Below are 20021 nucleotides of genomic sequence, written 5' to 3' on the forward strand. Positions count from 1 at the left end.
CTTACTGGGGTGAGGACTATGGCGTCACCAGAGACCAATTTTTGTATATCAGTTTTTCTCTTTGTCTGGTTGCCTCAGCTGGGTCCTGAAAGGTCAGGTCTTCATCTCTCAGCATGTAGCTCAGTTCTTTCCACATATTGTTTCCCCAGCAAGCGCCTCCAGACAGCTAGTACCTTGATCAAAGAGTGCTGAGCTCCCCACAACTCTCCTAGGACAAGCTCTTATTGAAGTCCCTCCATTCCAACTTATGAGGGAGGCACTCATTGCAGTTTATTAGGGAAGGTCTATAGGAATGGGCTTTCTGGAATGCAGACCAGAGCCATGAAATCAGTTCCAAATGTGAATCACAGCTGCTCCCTCTGACTTGCCACAGGCCACATGATAACTAGCTAGCCCAGTAGCTGAGCCAAGCCACTCTCAGCAGCTCATCTGTGAATCTTATTCTCCTGATATTATAGGGACATCAGCAAGGTTCAATTTACCCTGCAGAGTAAGGGGGGAAAAAAGTCACATACTGGCTTGCTTGTTAGAAATGAAAGACTTTCCATTGAGCCGAGCCAGTTTGCTACTGAATAGCAATGTAAATGAAGTCATTCTGCAGCTGGAGCCCTGGTTGCCAGTAGCTCAGCCCCAGATACCAGTCTCTCCCTGTCCTGGTCTCATCTTGGCAGATGGAAGGATTTAAGGGTTAGCAACACCGTTCCAAAATCTGTAAACACAAGAAAGTAGGATTAAAGTAAAGCAGGGAAGATAGGGATATGAAGAAGAGTTTCTAGACTGAAAGCATTGTAAGTCTTTGGAATGGGTGGCAAAAGTTAGGAAGATTATTAAGAGCATGCCCCTTGACATCTTCAAGAATAAAGGGGGAAGTGGACTTGGCCCAGTGGATTGTGCGTCCATCTACCACATGGGAGGTCTGCGATTCAAGCCCCAGGCCTCCTTGACCCATGTAGACTGGCCCATACGCAGTGCTGATGCACGCAAGGAGTGCCGTGCCATGCAGGGGTGTCCTCTGCATAGGGGAGCCCCACGCGCAAGGAGTGCACCCCATAAGGAGAGCCGCCCAGTGCGAAAGAAAGTGCAGCCCTTCCAGGAATGGCACTGCACACAGAGAGAGCTGACACAGCAAGATGACACAACAAAAAGAGACACAGATTCCCATGCCACTGACAACAACAGAAGTGGACAAAAAGAAGAACACGCAGCAAATGGACACAGAAAGCAGTCAACTGGGGCAGGGGGTGAGGGAAGGGGAAAGAAATAAATAAAATAAATCTTTAAAAAAAAATGAATAAAGGGTCCTTGCTTTGTCCTTCATGGAGAGGCAGGGCTAGTCCACCTAAGACTTTCCTACATCGCAGCCTTCTTTTCTGGTCCTACTCTAGGAGGATTCCACTTAGGTTTTCTGAATTTTATTATACACACCCATCCCTCCAGAAAATTTTAACAACACAATAAACCAGGTATATTAGTCAACCAAAGGGGTGTGATGCAAAATAACAGAGATCTGTTGGCTTTTTAAAAGGGTATTTATTTGGGGTAGAAGCTTACAGTTACCAGGCCAAAAAGCATAAATTACTTCCCTCACCAAAGTCTGTTGCCATATGTTGAAGCAAGATGGCTGCCAATGTCTGCCCAGAGTTCAGGCTTCCAGGCTCCTCTCTTCCCAGGGCTTATTTCTTTCTGGACTCAGCTGCCCTGCTCTTTCCACAAGGCCAGCTATAGACTATCAGGCGACCAGCTCTGTGTCTTTCCTCAGGGCTTGATTCTCTCCAGGCTCAGCTACTCTGCCTCTCTGTGTGCTTACTTCCCAGGCTCCAGCTCAAAACCCCAACCTCCCTTCTCTGTGGTACTGTTTCTCTGTAAGTCCCTGCCCACCAAGAGGGTGGGGATGCAACATCCTACTGATGGGGCCTAGTCAAAGTCCTAATCATTATTTAATCAAGTAAAAATGAAACCTCTGAATCCAATATAATCTAATATAATAGGGACAGACCAGTTTACAAACATAATCCAATATCTATTTTTGGAATCCATAAACAATGCCAAACTGCCACACCAGGTTTGAAATGTTCAGAGCTGGAAGCTAGTCTATAGGATATTATCCCAGTTATCCGATGTCTAAAATTTCAGTTGGAGGATTTAGTACTCTGATGCATAGTTAAAATGGAGGCTCTCTTCTGGCATATACTCAATATACTCAATAATGTATCATTTACAATTACAAATGCCTACATTTCTCTTTTTTTGACAGGAATCATATAAAACAGAACTATAGAATTCCTGTGTTTGTAAGAATGAATGTAGTACAGTAAATGAATATGTGGAATTACGTATTTTATGCATTCCATCTATCAATGATAATATATTTAAATCAATCATGGTAGAGTGCTGAGACGAACTCAGTAATAGGTTGGCTGGAAGGGAAGGCGATGCAGAACTTAAGAAATAAAAGGATGGTGGCGGACTTGGCCCAGTGGTTAGGGCATCCGTCTACCATATGGGAGGTCCACGTTTCAAACCCAGGGCCTCCTTGACCCGTGTGCAGCTGGCCCATGCACAGTGCTGATGTGCGCAAGGAGTGCCATGCCATGCAGGGGTGTCCCCCACGTAGGGGAGCCCCACGTGCAAGGAGTGCACCCCATAACGAGAGTCATCCAGCGCGAAAGAAAGTGCAGCCTGTCCAGGAATGGTGCCATACACACGGAGAGCTGACACAACAAGATGACGCAACAAAAAAAAGCACAGATTCACGTGCTGCTGACAAGAGAAATGGACAAAAAAGAAGATGCAGCAAATAGACACAGAGAACAGACAACCAGGATAGGGGGGAGGTAGGGGAGAGAAATAAATAAATCTTAAAAAAAAAAAAAGAAATAAAAGGACAGAAAGAAAGACACAAGAGAGTAAATAAAGATAGGATCAGGGACTCACAGCCTCTGGAACTGAGAGCCTCGACCCTAGTTTCCACATCGAATTTATTAGAAATTACAAAGCAGTAGTTATCTATCTTTACTTTCAAGGCTGTTTCTTATTAGAGCTGTAACATTTACAATAATAGGGAACAGGCCATGCAAAGTTCAAACACCTCCTCGTGCAAACAATTTTTGTGCTGACAAGACAGTGTTCCAACTAGTCAAGGCCCAGTGTTCCTAAGGTCACACTTCTTATTCGTGTTAGGGAAACATTTTAACTTCAAGCCAGGCCCCCATGTTCAAATTCAAGCTATTTTCCCACTGCAGAGGAAACATTTTTTATTATCTCTATAGAAAAAGAAATTATAAAATTATGGTGCTATGAAGAGACAATCAAAGAATATCCAACTATGCAGTCAAAAATTATAGGAAAAACTTTTCAGAGGTATGTCAGACATCTAATTAATTAAAAAAATATATTGTTACTTTCCTGACATGTATGATGTTTGTGGTGTTTATCAGTGTTGAGGGTTGTGAGCACTGAGGCCGAGTAAGGGGCCACAAGCAAGGGGCAGCCGTCAGAAGCTGGAAGAAGCCAGGAAGGAATTCTACCCCCATTCCACTTCCAGCTCCGGGAGGGACCATGACCCTGCCAACACCCTGATTTTGGACTTCTGGCCTCTAGAAGATAATAAAACAAATATCTGCTGTTTTAAGCCACCAAGTTTGTGGTGATTTGTTTCAGCAGCCACAGGAATCTATTAGCTGGTTTTTAGAATTTAGTAATTTGTTGTGCTTTCTCCTCTCATTATAAATATTCACGCTCATGCGTGATTCTGCATTTATAGCCATGTGGTCTTTTTCTTAAAAAGGACTTTCCAAGTTGCACAAGTTTCTATAGGGAATGAGGCAAAGCTTATAAAGCCCTTAGTTCAGTTCTAGAGTTCTCAGTAAATGAAGTTACTATTACAAAGTGGTAGGGTCTTGTTAATATTTCAGATACGAATTTAGTCCCACAGCACCAGGTGAAATTCAGTATCGATTCTTTATTTATTTAAAGGTGGTGGGAGATGCAACTTCAGCCATATGTTGGTGATCTCCTTTAAAGGTGATGGGAAATGCAACCTCAGTCCTAGGTTGAGGTGCTCCTCCCTCCTCCAGGATCACACAAGAATCCAAAGAGCTCATCTTATGTCTGGAAAACAGAATCTCTAGACTTCATTCCTTCTTAGACACAAGTGAGATGCACCACCTGTTATCCATTTGAACCAGGGAAGTCAGGTGGCTTCATTTCCTCTGAGCCAAGCAGGGAAGTAGAGATGTTTTGTTTTCAGTACCCAAGGCCACAAATAATACAAAACCCATACGGAGAGAAACGGACTTGGCCCAGTGGTTAGGGCGTCCGTCTACCACATGGGAGGTCCACGGTTCAAACCCCGGGCCTCCTTGACCCGTGTGGAGCTGGCCCATGAGCAGTGCTGATGCGTGCAAGGAGTGCCCTGACACGCAGGGGTGTCCCCTGCCACGCAGGGGTGTCCCCCGCGTAGGGGAGCCCCACGAGCAAGGAGTGCGCCCCATAAGGAGAGCCGCCCAGCGCAAAAGAAAGTGCAGCCTGCCCAGGAATGGCGCTGTTCACACTTCCCATCCCGCTGACGACAACAGAAGCGGACAAAGAAACAAGACGCAGCAAATAGACACCGAAAACAGACAACCGGGGGGGGGGGGGGGGGGGGGAATTAAATAAATAAATAAATCTTTAAAAAAAAAAAACCCATACGGAGAAGCTCCAACATATGCATCCCGATATACTCAGATACACTGATTTTCACATTTTGCTGCTTTTGCAATATCATTTTATCTATCTATCTGTGTCTGTATATCTATTTTTCTATCTCTTTTCTGAACAGTTGAGTTGCATGCATCATGTACCTTGAACACTATATTTCCATGTACCTTTCCTAGGAAACAGGCTGTATTAGTCAGGGTTCCATAGAGAAACAGAATCAACACAAGGTATCTGTCAATAGTCTAAGAGATTTTATAAGATGCTGTCACATGACCATGGGGATGCACAAGTCCAGGTTCCACAGACAGGCTGCAAAGCAGGGGCTCCGATGAAAGTCCAATGAAGGTCCTTGATGAGTTTCTGGGAGATGTTGGCTGTCCAAAGAAGAGCTGGGAAATTCTCTCTGAATGCTGGAATCGCTTCCCCTTTTAAGGCATTCAACTGATTGGATGAAGCAGCACCCATTTGACAATCTCCCAGATTCATGTAGCTGTAATCAGCTATCTATGCAGTAAAGTCACTGGTGACTAACGTCCATAAATGTCCTTGTATTACATTAACCCAGGGCTTGCTTGACCAAACAATTGGGTACAATTACCTGACTGAGTTGACACATTAGCTCAACCATCACACAGGCTATTCACTTATGTAACAACATTAAGTCCTTGTTAATGTTACTTGTGTTTCTGCTTCTTCAGATAGGTGAACAAAGAAGCAAAAATATGAGACCTCCTTCAAAATATACCTGTTAGTCCTTTACACCCCTTCATTGTCATTTTTGTGGCTTTATTTCAATTTTTCTTGTCTTCATTCCAGATGGCTGCCACTGTCTCCAATTAAATTCTCTGTTCCAAGTCTCTCCCCATTACACAACATTGGACATGGTCACCAAAAAACCCTTCCTACACTTCCACTTTTAAAATGTCCTTCCCTATGTGGGTTGAAGATGAAGGCCTAGGATTTAGACTTCTGACATCGTCTCCGTAAGTATTCCTCCACGTAAACTCATGGGGTTCAAGGGAGAAGACTCTATCCTAATCTCGCTTGGGACCACTCCACCTATTATGCACGATGAATTAATAGTGATTTTTGAGTAGCTGATTATGATGTAAATAGCACAGTTATGTTGCCCAGCACTTTTCTGTGTCATATGGATTTAATTTTTTAAAGTAAATATTTAAATGATGGCACTGCATTTGTACCCCCGCTTTGGCATCATTTTTTAAAATAGCTCAAAACAAGAAGCCTAGTAACTTCTAAGCTCTCTGTCCCCAAATGTTCAGCATCAGTTAGCTAAAAAGCCCTGGTTTTCAGAGGTGCTTAAGACTGCTTTGTGCCATTAACAAGCCTTAGAAACACTCCCACCAGCCTCCCAGCCAGCGCTCCTGGGTCAGCCAACAGCTCTCTGGTTCGGGCGTGGGCATGGGACGGTTCCAGCTAGATCTAAGGTGGCTCTGCCTCTGTGGGTGGATGACCAAGTCCGTGGCACTGACCCAAGGAAAAGAGGGTACCTCCCTCGCTTGAGTTCAGGGTAAATTTCAAATAACCAGAGTTTATCTGCTCTTGTTTTTTCAGATTTTGGTTCTTCTTATCTTTCACTTTGGTATGGCCTTTTACAGTTTACAAAGTGCGGGCATTTTATTCTCAAAACAAGCCTGTGAGGAGTGAAACTAAGGTGCAGCAAGAGAGGTTAACTACCTTATTCATGTTCCCAATAGCTGGCATGTGGCAAAGCAAGATTGGAGTCCAGCTTCTGACGCCAAACTCAGCACTCAGGTAATAAAAATTGTGACTGATTTACTGGGCATTTTTTACATGCCAAGCTCAGCTCTCAGCATTAGAGCCATTGATACTCACATCAACCCTAGGAAATAAATCCTGGGGTTAGTTTGGCTTTCCCAGGGGAAGACCCTGCGACGAAAATTCAAGCACAAGGTATTTATTTGGACGGCTATCTTAGGAAGCATGCGCAGGGGCCTGGGGAAGTGAGATGGGGGAAGGGAGGGAGCTGATAAATGGTGCATTATCCAACCCGTTACCACTGTGGCAACAGGAGCTTATTCCTGCTGAGGAAACGGAGACCCAGTGTGTAACACATCCCTCTGATTTACTCCCCAAAGGGGCAAGAAAGCTAGGATTTTGTACACCAGTAGGAGTGCACTGAAGTGATTAAGGCACAGGGATGGTGCAGGTGCTGACAGTGTTCGTTTCCGTTACTCGTATTAGTCCATATGGATAAGGAACCTGAGACACAGAGAGTTTAAGTCTCTTGCTCAAGGTCACACAGATACTCAGTGATTGAGCCATTGAAGCTGTGAGATCTAGAGCTTGCGGTTTTGGTCACTGCCTCCCATCTCTTCACCACTTGTGCTGCCCCTTCCAAAGCCCCAGTGTTTCCCACCCTCTAGCCCCTCCCTCCTCACTCCCCGGGGCCTCAGTGACCCAAGCTTCGCAGACTCCTCTGTTGATTGGCCCCAGACAACTGCCCATGTGTGCTACACCAGTGCTGCCATCTTACCAGCTTCCTAAATTGCAGATGAAGGACCCTGTCCCTAGAATCTCTGATGCGTGGGCCTAGGGTGGAGCCCAAGAATTTGCATTTCTCAAACCAGGGTGTTTTTTTCTTTTTTGTCTTTATTTATTTATTTATTTTTAATGTTACATTAAAAAAATATGAGGTCCCCATATACCCCCCATCCCCCTCACCCCACTCCTCCCATAACAACAACCTCCTCCATCATCATGGGACATTTATTACACTTGGTGAATACATCTCTGAACACTGCTGCACCACATGATCAATGGTCCACATTATAGTTTACACTCTCCCCCAGTCCACCCAGTGGGCCATGGGAGGACATACAATGTCCAGTAACTGTCCCTGCAGCACCACCCAGGACAACTCCAAGTCCTGAAAACGCCCCCACATCACATCTCTTCTTCCCACTCCCTACCCTCAGCAGCTATCATGGCCACTTTCTCCACATCAATGCTACATTTTCTTTGATTACTAATCACAATAGTTCATGAATAGAATATCAATAAGTCCACTCTAATCCATACTCTATTCCTCCATCCTGTGAACCCTGAAATGGTTGTGTCCACTCCACATCTATATCAAGAGGGGGCTTAGATTCCACATGGATGATAGATGTAATTCTCCTGCTTTCAGTTGTAGGCACTCTTGGCTCCCTGGTGTGGTGGTTGACCTTCATCACTTCCATGTTAGCTGAGTGGGTAAGTCCAATAAATCAGAGTGTACGAGTGGCAAGTCTGTTGAGGTTCAGGGCCTGGCTATCACATGGACAGTCCAGCGATTCAGGTCTCCTGGGTATATACTAAACCCCAGCACCAACCACAGGTCTGGTAAAATGACAGGAGAGGCTTGTGAACAAAGATCACATCTGAGTCCAGGTCCATCACACAGAAAGACAAACTCCAAGGTAGGGCCAACTGACATGCACTGAACTCCATCTGCCATGACTATAGAACCTGTGGGTTTCTGTAGCCCTCAGCAGAACCAATACCTGGGGTTGTATCTACTTTATCTGTCTCTGGGACTCTGCTGAGGTGTGCATAAGGGCGACCCCTCTGATAACCTCCCAGCTCTTTTTTGGAGACTCATAGTCATATAAACTCATTTGTCCTTTCCATTTCCCCCTTTTATTCAGATCAAAAAGCATTTTTAACTCCTGATATTATATGTAGGCTGAGATATTCTGTTGGTCTGAGTTGACCCTTTTATTCAAGGTCATTTTCTAGTTACATCATCAGCTGGTACTTGTTAGTAATCCCTTGGTGCCAGGGAGGCTCATCCCCGGAAGTCATGTCCCACGCTGGGGTGATACCAGGTGATTTTGACTGCTAGTCAGGGCCACACTTTGAGAACCATTGCCCCACATTAAGCAGGGTAGCTGAAAGTTCTTGGTTTTCCCCAGGAGGCATGAGTCTAGGAGGCAGAGAGCTGGAGCTGAAAGGGAGCACAGAGTTCCTGGGGCACCATCTCATTTCACGGGGAGGAAACCCAGATCTGGACACGCTAAGTGACTGGTGGTCACCTCTGCAATTCCGAGCCATATAACAAAAAGAAGTGAGGGTCTCCAGGCAGGGGAGGTGGGGGGTAGATATTGGGTGGTTCACTCTGCTGCTTCTTTGGGATCCACCCTGGAGGGGAGACACCAGGAGGAATCTAGGAAGCAGATCAAGCTACCTCAGTGGGCAGGACCCTGCAAGGGTGTTCCCACCTGCAGCCCTGGGAGAAAGGCGGCTTTGGGCTCAGCTAGACAAGACTCCCGTAAACCGACCTCCAAGAGTCCTGAGTGTATAAGGAAGTAAGTTGTATAGGGAGAAGGGCAGGTTTTCAGGAAAGCCGAGGTAAAACAGACAGTTTAGCCAATATATTTATTGACTTAATTCCTATATTTATATGATCTTTAAACAATTCAGGTAGCCAAATTTTTTTTTTAATTAGTTAAAATTCTTAAACATTATTTAGTGCTGTGTAAACAAAATGGCCATTTGATTGGATCTCTCATTGTTCAATATATTTTGATATTGTACATATCAGTTATGATTCAAAGATGTTTATAGGCACCTACTATGTGGTAGGCATTTGTCAGTGTGTTTGCCAGGGTCTGGTGATGCATGGTAAACCAAAGTCCCCGTCCATTTAAACCAACCTAAAAATCCACTGTGTGTGTGTGCACATGTGTAAACACATGCGCCAAAGAGAGAGGGAGAAAGAGAACCCTATCTTAGAATGTGCAGCCTTCCCTGTTTTACTTCTCATACATCCTTTTAATTCCCTGTACATCCTTGAAAGTGTTTGCATATTTGGCCTCCTAGAAAAGAGAACCACACTCACTCTGTGTCACAAACTAATGGTGCCAAAAATGTGTGTCTTTGGACCCAACTAAATAGTTAAATTACCCTATCCATACCTCATCTGTTCAGGAGAGACACTTACTATAAACAAACATCTCAGCCACAGCTGTTCAGAAGCTGAAAGAGTCTGGGATTGCCTCCATAGATTGGGGTGGGGAAGGAAAGACCCAACTGGAAAAGGAAGTTTTAGCAGTACCGTAGTGTAGTTTTCTTGGTCAACAGCGCCCTCTGTTTGTTCTTTTAAAGACAACAGACAATGTTTTCATTGAGTGCTCAAAGACTAAAGGCAGTTTCATTCAGAACTGGCACTCAAGGGGGAAGAGGGGAATGTACCAGGAGTTTGTTTGGGGACATTTGTCACAGTGTTTGTCTCCATAGTGCCCTTTTCTTTACCCTAATACCAGTGACAGCCTCATCATCACTCAGAGCTTGCCTTTCATGTGTGTGATTCTCAGGCTGCTCAGAACAAGCATCAGCCTCCAGAGTCTCCTCCACTTGCTAGGGCTGCTTCGCTGTTCTACCCCCATCCATATCACTACTTTTCTCCCCATCAAAGCCTACTTGTCCCTCACCTTCTCAGAACCGTGGGAAGGGTCCTTGAACTTCTGTGAGATCACTGAGAAAATTAATATGTGCTAAGGAACTAATGGCTACAAACAAGACCATATTCTTTATATCTTATAGTAGAAGAATATTCTTGTTTTTCTATTATTAACCACAATGCTCATCTACCACTCAAATTACTGTGTGATGCAATCCCTAGATTATCCTCTAGTTGTCTTTTAATTAACATTAACCTCCCTAGACTACCCCTTTCAATCACAATCACATTTATAAATCAACAGTTATATACTCATTATAATACACTACCATCAACTCTATCCATTGCCACATATTGCTCCTCCTTCTTAACTCACATTGTCTCCTACTAACCTGTTTCAATAGTTCAACTCCATAAGTTTACCCATCATATTTAGTTCGTATTTAGTGAGACCATGCAATATTTGTCCTTTTGTATCTGGTTTATTTCACTCAATATAATATCCTCAAGGTTTATCCACGTTGTCATGTGCTTCCCCAGTTCATTTCTTTTTACAGCTGACTAATATTCCATTGTAGGTTTATACCACATTTTATTTATCTCTTCAGCAGTGATGGGCATTTAGATTGCTTCCATCTTTTAACAATGGTGAATAATGCTGCTACAGACATTGGTGTGTAAATATCTGTTCATGTCCTTGCTTTCAGTTCTTCTGAATATGTTCCTAGTAGGAGGATTGCTAGATCTGACAGTGACTCTATATTTAGCTTTCTGAGTGTGGCAGTTTAGTATTGTTTATGAATTCCAAAAATAGATATTGGATTATGTTTGTAAAGTGGTCTGTTCCTCTGGATATATCAGATTTAATTAAATTCAGAGGTTTCACTTTTACTTCACTAAATCAAGATTAGGGCTTTTACTTTACTAAATCAAGATTAGGGCTTTTATTTGACCTGTCATTAGGACAACTTGATGCCCCATTTGGGTCCTCTTTGTGGGCTATATAAATAGATACTCAAAGACAGGGAAGTAAATATACAGAGAAAGAGAACAGAGTTCAGTTTTGGATGCTAAAACCCCAGGGAGAGAGCCAAGCCTGATAGTTTGTAGCTGAAGAGACCAGAGCCCTGAACAGCTGAGAAAGTCTGGAAAGAAAGAAGCCCTGGGGAGAGAGACAAGTCTTATGCTAGCCTACACCTGAGATTGGAAGAAGCTGGGACCACGGAGCCTTAGGAGGAAGAGGAAGGCTGAACCCTCGCAGAGACCGGCAGCCATCTTGCTCCAACACAGGGCAACAGACCTTAGTGAGGGAAGTAACTTACTCTTTATGGTCTTGTGACTGGAAGCTTCTACCCCAAATAAAAACCCTTTATGAATGCCAACAGATATCTGGTGCTTGTATCAGCACCCCTTTCACCGACTAATACACTGTATCCTTTCATATAAATTAATTAAGCCTGGAAAGAAACAGTCTAGAAATGGCATGAAACCTCATCAATTAACAAGGACCCAGGAAACTTCTATTTTGATGCTCTGCCAACATCGTCCACCTTTTAGCTCAAACTGTGTCCTTGAGTTCGGACCATCATACCCACATTCCTGCTAGTGAGAAGAAGGAAGTTGCAAATCGGGGCAGAATTAAGTCACAGGGTCCTATAAGCAAGGGAGGCTGGAAAATGAAATCTTTATTCTTGGGTGCCGTGTGACAGCTAAAAATTAGATGTTATATTTCTAAAGAAATGGATAATGGATATTTGGGGACACTAGAACATAAGCCTGGACTATTAGCACAATGTTTATTGCACAAGCCCTCATTGCCCACTCCACAAAAGTTATATAACAATTCTTGCCTGTTAATTGGAGGGATGGGGTTGGAATTGGATCATACAAAAATGGGAGCTAGCAAGTCCAACCTCCATAGGGCAGGTGCAAACTAGAAACTCTATGAAAGTCCATAGTCTGAATTTCCTAGGGGAAGCTGGCTGGTTGGAAATTCCAGCAAGAACAAATGCTGAATTGAATTTCAGTCCAAATTCCTCTTCTAACCACTGAAGTCCTCAGTTCTGGCTATTAAGACTTCCAAGTGATTGGATGATAAGACTCCCCATAATGCTCCTTTATTAATTGTAGATGAAAATCAATTGATTACAGATTCAAGTCCCATCTCAAAATACCCTCACATTAACATGTAGTTGAACAAACAACTGAAAATCATAACCTAGCCAAGTTGCGCATGAAGTTTATCATCACAAGTGTCAATACCACAGACTGCACATTTTGAAAGGTAACTGACCCCATGGCCTCTGCAAAAGTGATAAAATGAAACCTTTCACACACTGCCTCAACTCACCTTAGCAAATTTCCACTGAAATTTACCATATGTTGAACAAACACATAAATATAAACCATGCTTATGATTATAGGACTAATCTCTGATCCACAGGAGCTTATGTTTTCAAAAGACTGATAACACAGGTCCATAATTATGAGAAGGGCCACACTGTGTGCTCCACAGTTCCAAGATGAAGGCTTATGCTACATAGGAAGTTAAATGTAATGGGTCCTGTGATCTTGGTGTTTCATCAGAGGCCCCCAAAGGTGAAAACAAACCAGTAAGTGCCAAGTATTCCCCATCCCCTTCTAGAGCAAGGCTGAGAACATTCACCCTGGGCTTGCCCTGGAGGTCGCCATCATGGCCTTTTCACTCATCTTAAGGATATGAAAGAGGTGAGGCTGAAGAGTCTAGGTTGAGTATTTACATGGAGAATTGAGAGGGAAGGCCACAAGAGGGTATGTCCGTCACACATGTCCTTGGAGGTTTAGAATACAGAGGGCCTCTGTTATACCCACCTGAGACATCTATCATTGGGGTCTGGTTGGGAATCACCAAAGAGAGAGAAATGGTTGAGTTGAGAGCAAGCTGTACCACCACCCATGACAGAAAAAATGTGTGCACTTCTTGGAAACTCCTTCCTTCCCACAAAACAGAGCCCCTCCAAGAAGAGTGCCTGGGAGAGGGACCATGACCCTAACAACTGGGTCCAAAACCAAAGCCCAGGGCCTGAAGGAATGTCAAAGCAGCCAGCCAGGAAAGGTATGGCTGCTTCAGGGGTCTTCAGGCAAAGGTCCCCCTGGGGAATCTGCAAGAATCGTAAGAAATTGGACATCTGCCATGCCCAAAGAGCACCAAAGCCACGTTCAACTGCCCATTCCCAAAAGATCTTTCTTGTCCCACTATATCTCCTTACTGCCAATGTACACAGCTCTGGAAGGGGATGAGCGTTAATAAAAATGAAAAGTCAGGCACACCCTTCCCCCATTCCAAGTGTCCCAGCCAAAATGAGGTAGGGCAAGGGAGACACTTCAAATTGATGAGCTAATTATTATGCTTTTAGAAGAAGAGTTATATGATTATTAGACTAGGCTGGACTTTGGGTTATTTTAAATTAACCAGAAAAATTATGGGAAATGTCTGATATTTCATCAGAGTACAGGGAAGCATGAGTCATCAGAGTGGGCTTTTAGGGTCAGTCAGATAAATAATAAATGCTTTCTTCTTAAACCCTAAGAGAAGGTGAGTCTAGAGGTAAAAGAATAAATTTGGCTTTCAGATATGTGGAAGAATATCCTTCCATGTTTAAAGAACAGATTGAAGCAAAGAACTGAAGGTGGAAAAGAGCAAGGCTTTTTCCAATAACATTCAGTGAGGAGCAAAGAAGAAGAGAATCTAGTGAGGTAAATGGAGAAAGATGGGGACCAAGTTATGAAAGACTCGAACACCAAATCTAGGAGCAGGGAAGTAGCAGGATGGCACCAATGCACATTGGTTTCTTTTCTTCATCCCCGCAATGAGCCTGTGGGTTTTTTCTGCTTGTGCACAGATGCCCCTCATAACCACAACTTAGGATTGCAGTCAGTGACCCCCAAATAGGACTGGCTGGCAACTGTAAGATGAGGTGGGAGGTCAGGGCAGTCAGTCAAGTAAGAGCCAAGGAAGGACTGAACCTGGTGGGGAGTTTTGTGGTAAAGAAATTAACCTTACCCAGCGAGAAGTCTGGTCCTTGTCCTTGGCTTCTGGCAGTTGATCTCTAAACCTTTAGAATGACATGCCTGTGACAGGGTCTTTGCCTGGGGGCCTTGGGCCAACCAGAGAGTAACACAGTAATGATGTAGGATGGGGACCTTGGGTCATGCTATATCAACTTCATCTCAGGAGGGGCTGGAAACTGAGATCAGTCATACAGACAACCAACTGTGCCTAACTGATGAAGCACAAATGAAGACACTGGACACCAAAGTTCAGGTGAGCTCCCTGGGTTGGCAATGCTCCATGCGTATTGCCACATATCATTACCAGGAAAGTCACACTGTCCATGACCCTACAGGGAGATGACACCAGAAGTTCCACCTTTGGAACTTTTCTGGACTCTGCACTATGTGCTCTTCCCTTGGCTGACTTTCATCTGTACCCTCTCAGTGTAATAAATCATAACCGTGAATATAACAGCTTTCAGTGAGTTCTGTGAGCTCTTCTAGTGAATTATCAATCTAAGGGTCATTTGGAGAAGTCCCCAAACTTGCCATTGTGTCAGAAGTGGGGATGTTCTGCATGGTCTGTGTTCCGTAACTTCACAGTTGTTTACCATCACAGAAGTGGAAGGAAAAAGGTCAGAGAAATTGAGAGCACAATCTGATACAAGAGTGTAACCATAAGAACAAGGAGTTTCACTGTGGCTTAGGCCTGGTCACACTAAGATGGAAAGTGAAGAAGAAATACAGGATTGGGGAGACATGAGTTCTGATTCTGAAGTTCTACTAATAACTGGTTGAATATGGTCACTGACCCTCTATAAGGTAAAGAGTTTCCAAAACAACTTCTACTGTCCCCTTTCAAGTTTAGGATCCTGTGATATGGGCAGGGCCAGAGGTCATTAAGGGGAAAGGATGGGGGTCCACAGGGTAGCCGAGCCACAACAATAACCCATCAAACCAATGGTGGCAGAACACAAAGGAAAGTCCAACTTACAGGCACCTCTCAATTACAAGCATGTAGTTGGTTCCTACCGAAACTCAGGTTTAGCCCATTTGGGAACTAAGAGGACCCTTGTAGGTTGTCTAAAGTCGACTTACTTCACTTCTGAAAAAAGTCACATTTGATCATCTGTTTGAGGCCCATTTCGAGATGGATACTGCCTGAAGGAGTCCAGACCACTGCCCTAAGCCCTGTCTTCATACTGATTACCTCTGTGAGCTGAAAAAAAACCCACCCAGCATCTCACACCCTCTGTTTCCACATCTATAGTCGTAGCCTATGGATGATTCTGCAGGAAGGAAAGAGCAGGCACCATGGCATCCAAGAGAGAGGAGAAGGGTGCAAATTTTTGCCAGGAGAGGATTAGGTACCTCTTCTTATAATGTCCTTCAAGTTGTGGCCAGAGCACTGAAATACATATCTGAATGTGGTTAAAAGGAGAAAAGTTAAGTTGTATGTATGGTGTGGTGGTTTGAAGCTGTATGTATCCCAGAAAAACATTCTCAAATTTGCTCCTTTCCTGTGGGCATGAACCCATTGTAAATAGGAACTTTTCATGAAGCTTCTACAGTTAAGGTATGACCCACCCCAATCCAGGTGGGTTTTAATCCTATTCCTGGCATCCTCCACAAACGGAATGAATTCAGGTATGAGAAAAAGCTGCAGAAGCAAGAAGCTGAAAGTAACAAAACCGAGAAGAGAAGGGAGAAAACAGCAGATGCCACCACGTGCCTTGCCATGTGACCGAGGAGCTCGGATCACCAGCAGCTGGTCTTCAGGATAAAAGTATCACTTTGATGATGCCTTGTTTTGAACATTTTCCCAGCCTCAGAACTGTGACCAAACAAATTCCCCTTGTCTAACCCAACCCACTTCATGGTATTTCTTTGAGCAGCTTAGGAAACTAAAACATATGGTAATGGAAAAAAAATTTTTTTAAGAAACAACCATGGAAGTGCACAGTACAAACAATGAACCCTAAGTTAAACCATGGACTATAGTTAACAGTACAATTATAAAACTCTGCTATCATCAATTGTAACAAATGTTCCACACCGATGCAAGGTATTAATGATAGGGTGATGTATGATAATCTTACATTTTTTTCAGGATTGCTCTGTAAATCCACAATTTCTATAATTTTTATTAAAAAATTGCTTCCAGAGAGAATCTGACAAGAAACCAAAGCAACATCATGTGCAACTCAGAAATTGCAAAAGGGCTTTCAGCATAATGACTGGTAAAACACACACACACACACACACACACAGGTGTTTCCTCTCAGGACCTCAAAGGCCACACAATGGACCTGTCCTTTTACTGCAACTATAAACCTCTCTCCCAGGCATGTAAGGAGACTGTGACTTTGTTTACAGTCCTTGTCCTTTGAGTCTCTATGGGTTAATTCAAAAAAACATCTAATAACATTAATTTTAATGTTCTCTAACATTGTGCTCTCAAACAAAAGACAATTCATGTTATATGATTGAATGTTGATACACAATTAATTTGCCAGCATGAGGACAAATATAAAATAGATTACATTTAGGAGGAAAATAAAAAGGACAATTTGCAAGGAAAAAAGAACTAAAACTTAGGTTCAAGTTCTGGGCTTTTGCTACTAATCTGTTGTGTGAAGTTGAGGGGGTTCATCACTGCTCTGGGACTCAGTTTCCTCATCTGCAAAATGGGGTTGAACTAAGTGGGTTTATAATTATTTATTAGCAACAGCCTATTTTTCCCAAAACTCTAATATAAAAAGCAAGTATAAATATCTGTTTTAGCGTATCGCATATTGGATCATTATGCATATTGGATTATTATGAACTAGTGAAACAAGTCTTATTTGAATATCTTATTTTGGTTGTACTGTATCACAAAAATCCTGACTGATACAACTAAGTATTTGCAAATACTAACGGTCTTTTTCTTTATTCAGTTCTCTTTTCTTCCCCCTTACAGACTTAGGGTATTCATTAACTGGGGCAGAGCATGTTTCAATCTATCATCAAAATCAAAATTTATGCTAGCTAACCAGGCAGCATAAATTCATGCATTTGAGTGTGTTACTACATTTGAGTATACATTTTGACAGCACTTTTTACTTGAAAAGTGTAAAAATACTTGAAAGTTTGTTTAGTTTATAGCTTTGAAAACAGTTATAATTTATACTATATTGGATATAGTCCAGTTATTTTCTAAGTGGCCGAGTTTCCCACTCTGTTAGTTACCAGTTGCTGGGCTTTACCTGAAGACTAAATAACCCATCAACCTGCTAATAGGCCACTGCTAAAGACAAGAGATCTATCTGTACCTGCCCCCCCCCTTTCATTTGTTGGCTCAATTTAGGGTGCAACTGTTAAGCTGAGCAAGGTTCCTGCCAGATCCAAAATCTCCTTCTTGGAGGAAGGCTTTTGGGTTAAGCGAAGCCACTAGTATTTGGTCCATTTTGTATTTCTTCAAGATGCTTTAAATGAAGTTGTAGATTTTTAAGAAATATGGTGTCCTATTCAGAAAAACTCAGGCCCCTCAAAATCCCCCAAAGTCTGACCAGCTGAAGAATAATGTATTGACAAAGAAGCTTTTTAAAAAATATATTTATTTTTATTTATTTTCCTCACCCCGCACCCCCATTGTTTGCCTTTGCTATATCTGTTTGTCGTGCAATGGACGTCTTTTTTCAGGAGGCACCAGAACTAAACCTGAGACCTCCCATGTGGGAGGGAAGCACCTAATTGCTCGAGCCATCTCTGCTCCCTGCTTTGATGTGTCTCTCATTATGTTTTTCCTCCATGTGGCTCTTGTTGCATCAGCTCACAGCACCAATCCTTCATGTCAGCTTGCTGTCTTACTCGTCTTCTTTAGGCACTGGGAACTGAACCCAGACCTCCCATATGGTAGGTAGGAGCTCAATCACTTGAGGCACATCTGCTTCCCAAAGAAGCTTGATTTATGTATTCGTCAGCCAAAGGGGTGCTGATGCAAAATACTAGAAATTGGTTGGTTTTTATAAAGGGTACTTATTTGGGGTAGGAGCTTACAGATACCAGGCCATAAAGGATAAGTTACTTGCCTCACCAAAGTCTATTTTCACGAGTTGGAGCAAGACGGCTGCTGCTGTCTGTGAGGGTTCAGACTTCCTGGGTTCCTCTGGGCTCAGCTCCCCTGTTTTCTCCATAAGGTCAGCTGGAGTCTATGAGGCTCCCTAGGCTTTGCCTCTCTCTACAAGGTCACCTGTAGACTATCAGGCAAACGATTCTGTCTCTTTCCCCAGGGCTCCAGCTTAACACTTCAGCATCAACTCCAACACCAAAACTCCAATATTTAGAAAACCCTCAACTCTGTCTTTTGCCATGCCTTTTATCTGTGAGTTCCCACCCACCAAGGGGTGGGGACTCAATGCCTTAATGACGTGGCCCAGTCAAAGCCCTAAACATAACTTAATCATGCCCAGGTACAGACCAGATTACAAACATAATCCAATATCTATTTTTGGAATTCATAACCATATCAAGCTGCTACAATTTGTTAAAAGTCTTCTGTCCCTCGAGAAATGACCATCAAATGCCTAATCCAGATGATGTTTGGATATTTCATTCTTCCAGATTCTCAGAGGTTAACAGTTGGGATTCCTGTGATGCCGTTTGACATCTGAACAATGAGGTTATTCCCGAGTTCAGGAACCAGAAAATAAAAGATAAGCCGAAGACACCTAGTCCAGTAGGTGGCACTGTCCTATTTCCATGAGCACAAACAAGATAAGGGACTAGTGTAATAGGACTGTCCCTACATGAGATGCAGTTCAGACCTTCTTGTGGGAACAAATTCACCTACCTGGAAAGAGTATGTAGAAGGGCAGGCAGAAGAAAAAACAATAAAACTTTGATATATTCATTCAATGAAAATTTGGCCGCCAACAAAAATGTTTTACAGAGTTCTTTAAGACTTGGGAAATAGGTATTAAGTAATGCATACATAGTTTATATAAATTTAGCAGAAATTTAAGTGCTCTCAATAATGTGTTGATTTTTCTTTACTTTTCTTTTTCTTTTTAATAGAAAATAGACTGAAAGAAAAATTCCAAAATGTTAACTGTGGACTTTCTGGGTTCCAGAGTTGGGATGATATTTTCATCTTTATGTTTCTCTATACCATATTTTTTCACTTTTATAATGGACATGCGTTTTTTCCCTCTAATAGAAAGTCTTTTAAAAAAGAAATTTCGGGAAGCAGATGTGGCTCAACTGCTAGAGCGTCCACCTACCATATAGAAGGTCCAGGGTTCAATATCCAGTGTCTCCTGGCCCATGTGGTGAGCTGGCCCACGTGCAGTGCTGCTGTGCACAAAGAGTGCCATGCCACAGAAGGGTGTCCCCTGTGTAGGGGTGTCCCATGCACAAGGAGTGCGCCCCGCAAGGAGAGCCGCCCCGTGTGAAAAAAGCGCAGCCTGCCCAGGAGTGGTGCCGCACACACTGAGAGCTGACGCAGCAAGATGATGCAATGAAAAGAGACACAGATTTCCAGTGATGTCTGACAAGAATGCAAGCAGACACAGAAGAACATACAGCAAATGGACACAGAGAGCAGACAATGGGGGGGGGGGCAGAGAAATAAGTAAAATAAATCTTTAAAAAAAGAAGAAATTTCATTTCTTAATCATTCATAGTTCCTTACTGTTGATAAATTTCTTTGCCTTTTTACTTTTGAGAAATTTGTACTCTTTTAAGTTGTCACAAGTCACAGGTTTTCCTTCAAACACCACCCCTTCCCCCAAAACACACACACATTATCTAAGCTGGACACACAGAAGGAACCACCCCAAGTGCGATAACTGGAGCTTCATGTTGAGTTAATCTGGCCCAC

General features: G+C 43.1%; 1 long non-coding RNA gene across 1 annotated transcript in view; it reads left to right on the plus strand.

The window, feature by feature from the left end:
* LOC131280488 (uncharacterized) overlaps positions 1–19794 on the plus strand; it is a 59871-nt gene extending 40077 nt beyond the window's left edge. Inside the window, exons 4-7 of the long non-coding RNA XR_011645559.1 lie at positions 5518–5684; positions 6277–6477; positions 7874–7938; positions 19217–19794. This is a non-coding gene — a long non-coding RNA (uncharacterized lncRNA). The remainder of the gene's footprint in view (positions 1–5517; positions 5685–6276; positions 6478–7873; positions 7939–19216) is intronic.
* The last annotated feature ends 227 nt before the right edge of the window (positions 19795–20021 follow it).

Source organism: Dasypus novemcinctus, chromosome 2 (assembly GCF_030445035.2).
Source record: "Dasypus novemcinctus isolate mDasNov1 chromosome 2, mDasNov1.1.hap2, whole genome shotgun sequence".
Classification (NCBI taxonomy): Eukaryota; Metazoa; Chordata; class Mammalia; order Cingulata; family Dasypodidae; genus Dasypus; species Dasypus novemcinctus.